The sequence below is a fragment of the Sparus aurata genome, chromosome 15, assembly GCF_900880675.1.
Source record: "Sparus aurata chromosome 15, fSpaAur1.1, whole genome shotgun sequence".
In the NCBI taxonomy this organism is placed as follows: domain Eukaryota; kingdom Metazoa; phylum Chordata; class Actinopteri; order Spariformes; family Sparidae; genus Sparus; species Sparus aurata.
In genome coordinates this window covers 2,895,431-2,901,424 of record NC_044201.1, presented here as the reverse complement: position 1 = coordinate 2,901,424, position 5,994 = coordinate 2,895,431, and positions in this window count along the sequence as shown.

Below are 5,994 nucleotides of genomic sequence, written 5' to 3'. Positions count from 1 at the left end.
GTGTCAAGGTTAACGCAGTCAGTGAGGCCACAGGTCCTTGTGCAATAAATCAAGCTGGTTGAAGAGCGACTGAAGTATGCCTGGTATCTGGACTAGCTCAGTTATTCTGCCCTACAGCAACACTTTGGAATGACTAATATTTTTCGCTTTGTACTCATCCATTTTCTTCGATAACACCTCTACACTACAGCCGTCATCACTAACATTAGAGATGGAGCTCATCAAATCAACTTTATTTATAGAGCACTTTTCATACACGGGAGTGCAGCACAAAGTGCTTTACACAAGAAAGATAGAACAATAATAAAGAAAAGAAAAGCCCCTCCCTCCCACCCTCCATAATACCCACACACACACACACACACACACCTGCACACTCTTACTACTGGCAATAGGGAGACATGGCAAGGCACTGAGGATTGAGGAAGCGCCGTCTTTGGGGCTGTCCACACTGGGAGGAGTCACAGGCTGTGCCATGGGGGGCACCAGTGCCCAGGCTCCCCGACCCTGACAGACAACAGCTGGCCGGGCCAAGGGACCAAGGACAGCACCCCCAGCAGCAGCCCAGACACAGCTCCCAGTGTGGAGGACCCCCCTGGGGAAACTCTGGAGTTAAACCTTAAAAACTAAAGACATAAGATAGGATAAAAACCCTGACAAAAGATAACTAAATGGAGTGATCAGTTAAAAGGATAAAAATACGTAAGATAATAAATGAAATAAAATAGTACAGAAGATAAATAAAACAAATACAATTATTTAAAGCGAAACTCTCGCCAAAAAGCAACCGAGGCTTTATTTGGGATTGAATATGAGTCAAACCTTCGTGTAAAAGCATAATTACGACGAAAGAGGCACTTTTAAGATTTACCGTAGTTTCGGTTTTGGGCACATTAATTTTGAACGGGAGAGCTCGGGGCATGAAACGCTAGCATCAAAATCGCTATTTTTAGAACACTAAGAAGGCTCGACACAACATGAAGCTTTGAGACCCTAGTAATGCTACGAGCATATGTTTTATGTTGTGTCGAGCCTTCTTAGTGTTCTAAAAATAGCGATTTTGATGCTAGCATGTCTTGCCCCATGCTCTCCCGTTCAAAATTAACGTGCCCAAAACCGAAACTACGGTAAATCTTAAAAGTGCCTATTTCGTCGTAATTATGCTTTTACACGAAGGTTTGACTCATATTCAATCCCAAAAAAAGCCTTGGTTGCTTTTTGGTGAGAGTTTCGCTTGAAGATTAAAATTGTCTCAAAAAACAAGATAGAAGGAACAACATAAATTGAGACATAGAGAGAAGGGTCAACTTTCTGTAGGTCTACTACTCAGCTGTCCCTCCTATTGTGTACAGGGCCACAATGTTTTTATAAAAGGAGTTCCCAATTAAAATATTTTCATCATCTATCCATCATCCACAATAAGCTAATCGTCATATAGTCCTTAGAATAGTCATATCTAAGGTCCTAATTACTGGAGAAGTGAATATTTCAATCACATAAGAACCTTATGTGCTTGTAGTGATTGTCTCAGGAATCAGTCAAACTCTCAGGAGTTGCTTGTGAAAAACATTATACAGAGTTCGTACACATTTTTCAAGGTCAAATTCAAGCACTTTTCAAGCACTTTTAAGGGTCATTTTCAAATTTTTCCAGCACCATATCGCTGGGGTAAAATACATGATCTACAGGAATATATAAACTCATTTTAATTTTTTTTCACTTTTTATCACAATTATGTACATTGTGTTATGCTGTAAACTTCTAAAATTATGTTTCATAATAGCAAAAAGTTTAGAAATTAAAGGAGAACACAAAGTTTTATCCAAAAAAATGGAAGCTACTTGCCGTTCTTCAGACACACTCGCACCGAGACAGAGAGACCTGAGAGACCTGAGAGCACCCTGTAATTTTTTTTTTTGACATAAATTTGTATGTTTCAAAATGCATCGTTGGGAGTAATGCATTACAGAAGTAATGCAATCACTGTAATGCATTACTTTTTGCTGTAACGCAGTAATGTAAGGCATTACAAAAATTTTTTTTTACTTGGTACAAATCCCAGTAACGCGTGTTACAATGCATTTTAAACCCCGAAATTAAGTGGTGTGTTGTTTTTATACAAATTTGCCAACAACTTCCTGTTAGTGCTGGAGAACTATTGATTGAGGAGAAGACGACTGCAGCAGCAGACAAGTTGGACTCTACACTCGCAAGATGGACATACGCTCATTATTTTCAGTTCCTCAGAGACAAGGATGTGAAGAACATTATAGCTACGTGCACTTTGTGTGCAAAACCAAAAGATCTCTCTACCTCGCGAAACAACACAAGTAATTTAACGAAACATCTAGAGCGGTGCCACACTAACATTAGGCTAGTAACCAAAAGAAAGCAAACTGAGGATGAGAGCGGAGAAAAAACTAAGCAGCAAAAACATTCTCCCGTTCTGCGATGCTTGAACCTCAAGAAGTGAGGAGACTGTGGCAGAGTATGTTGTCGAAAGTATGCTGCCACTTTCAACAGTGGATTCTCCGTCTGTTAGAAAAATTGTGAGCAAGATCCCCGTCCAGGCTAGCAATAACAAGGTAAGCTATCATTGCCTCAACAGGTTAGTGCTGCTGGGCTACTGACTATAATATATCAGCCAATAGAACAGCGACATAACGTCAATCTGTTTCACATCAGTCTGTATTAGGGTTGCCAACCGTCCCTTGAAAAACGTAATCGTCCCGTATTTAGAAACAAAGTTACGCGTCCCGTATTGAGCTTAAAAGGGACGCACTTTGTCCCGTATTTCCGTGAGAATCAAAATGGTCTTTAAAATGTCAATGGAATCAATGAATGACAGGGCGTTTTATATGAAAATATACGGTAATCTTACTGCCAGCCCTCTCCTGCTCTGTGACCAATGAGCCGACAGCACACTCACACACGAGAATAACAATGCAGAATCCGGCTCTTCTCATTGGTCGAGGTACTGTCGCTTGCAAGAAGATACCGGAAGACAAGAGACAACTGGCAAAACAATCCAGCATGGCTCACAACGACACAGGTTCACAGGACACTGCAGACGGTACGCCTTCCACCATGCGCAGTAACGTTACTCCCCCGATAAAAAAAGAAAAGGCTGCAAAAATACAGACTTGAATGAGAAAAAGAAAACGTGGCTGGAAATAGTGTAGATAATGTCTGCCGGCGCACTTTTTCTGTAGCCCACGGTGAACTGTTTGACGTGAAACAGCATGCATCTAGTGGTCTACACGTGAGGGACAACCAGGTGGACCCTTGACTGGTTTGTTGTCCACCAGGCAACACCAGAGGCAGATATGGAATGTAGAAAAAATAAGAATGTTTTTTAAGTTCAATAAATGTCAGTATTTTGTGGCCAAAAAAATGTTTAGTGTAATAAACACATACAACTGATAGATGAATACATAAAATAGATAAATATTACATAAAAGTAATACATAGATGAATAATAGATAAAGAATACACACTATACTATACATACATATATACAACCTTACACATGTCAGTTCAAACAGTCCATAGATAGATGTGATGTGCATAATTTGTACTGCACAGGCAGTTGATATACACATGAACTATATATCAGTAAGAAAGTAACAACTTTCTATTGTTTTCTGTTATTTTATACTGTTTTCAGTTAAGCAGGACAGTTCTGTTAAATCAGTGGTTCTCAAACGGGGGGGGGGGGCGCGAGTAGGCTACAGGATGGGAGGAAAAAAAAAAAAAAATCATAAAAATTCCCCCCATGTCGAAATGCAAGTGGTTGGACTATTATTATTTCTGGCGATGTTTTGTCAAAAGCGACTAGCTACAAATCTAGTGACTTTTACTGGTGTTACTGGAAACTTTTGTTGTGTTTGGAGACTCTGACTTGAAAGCACGTATCACTCTGCAGTTACTGTGCTCAACGAGCAGCGGGTGCTGCCGTGAGTCCCTCCCCCGTTCAAAAGCACTCACAGGCGGTCAGTCTCTCAGTACCTCGTGCAGCAGTCCAGCCTGCAGTCAGAGCAGAGAGGAGACACACACCACTCCGCCTCCAGGCTGTAAATGAATCGCGGATGCGCATGGCCGCCGCCGCTCCAGCGTAGAGAGCGGGGTGTAAATGTACCATATATTGCCAAATAGGCGGGTTTCAATTAACCGCAGGGTCCCCTCAAAATGCCAGGTGCAGGTGTATATTTTGATAAATAACCTACGGTTCCAAATAAATGCCGAGTCTAATTCATTTTTTTTATCAAGGAAGAAAACGTGACCACTGACATTGCACGTTTTTCTTCTTCGCCTTTTTCACATATTGTGCTGCTTTCTGTCAGTCAGTATCACATTGATGATCGCCATGGCTCCGGTGCAGCAAAAAAATAAAAAGTACGACTAGAAATTCAAACTTTCTGCTGTAAAATATGCAGAGGAAAACTCGGGAGAAGCAGCTGCTAGATGTTCCTCTGTCGACCCCAAGACAGAACCCCTGTGTTAAATAAATAAATATCTATTTTATTCTGTCAAGTTAAGCAGGACAGATTTCTGTTAAAAATATCTTTTATTTAGCACAAAAAAATTGATTGTTGAATAATATTTTTTCCATGTATTCGTATCACTCAAAAACATGCATCAAACTAAATTCACATTCGAGTCAAATTATTTGGAAATCGTTTCACACACAAAAAGGGCCAAAAAAAAAGTTACCAAGCCAAGCAAGGGGGGGGGGTTCCCTTATTTATTTTTCAGGGAGTTGGCAACCCTAGTCTGTATCCAAATAAAACATACAAAAACTTCATAAACATTAGCTAAAGGGCCTTACAATGTAGGCTAATCTTACTTTATTAGAAGTAAGTCATGAAAATGGGAGAAAAGTGAACATTTCCTTTTCACACTTAAACCTCTTAACGTATGTTAGTGCCTGGTGTGACGTTACAGAGACAAACTGAACAGTCAGTTTCTTAACTTAACTTACATTTCTTGTGACTGGAGAGCGCAGGCTCTCCCATTGCACAAATCTGCAAATCTTTTTTGCAGACCTTGCATGACGCCACTCTTTGATTCGGTCTTATCTTAACCATAGTTTGTAGTTACCATTTTCAAGCCAACGCTTGTTAAAACAGCAGTCTCCCGGCATTTTGTCATCTCCTGCTGTCTCTCTTCGAAAGGGGCGGGGTCACACACAGACCGGCAGGTCGCGGAGAGGAGCAGAGAGGCTCAGCGGAGCCCAGGAGGAAACATCTCCACATACGGTTCTCTTACTGATTTTATTTCTCCTTGTTATAAGCAAACTATCCAGTCTGATCCCAGTTTTGTGAAAGACGTAGAGTATATGACATTAGCATAGACATAATGTCAAGCACTTTCAAGCACTTAAACTAAAATCCAAGCACTTTTCAGACCTTGAAAACACAACATTGAAACTCAAGCACTTTCACGGATTTCAAGCACCCGTACGAACCCTGATTTATAATTTGATTACAAAACACACAAAAATATACCACAATCAATATCTGGGAATTGATGGACTTCTCTGAGGCAACCCTCCTCTATGACGTCCATTAATTCCTGATAATGCGCAGCTCATCAGACATTACCATTACTGAATCCCAGTGTAAACAGTTTGATTTGATGCTTGCTTACAATGCTACAATATACTACTCAGTTAGGTTGAAGAAGACATACTGTACATCAACTGCTAGTGGGATTACAAAAAATAGACCTGACACCGTATTCTGTCAACATGACATGACTAAAGAAATAACCAATTCTGTTCTGTAAACTAAATCACTTGCGCACTAACTAGTGCTAAATATATCTCAACACTGTTCCAAAAACATAGGAAGACAGCATTGTCACATTCCTCAGCTTGCATGGGGGTAGGGCATATTAGCAGTTAACACGGCATTGTGCATTTTTGACACAGTCTTTGACTGATTTGCAAATTTCGTCAGTGGACAGTAAATAAACTGAACACCAAACACAAGA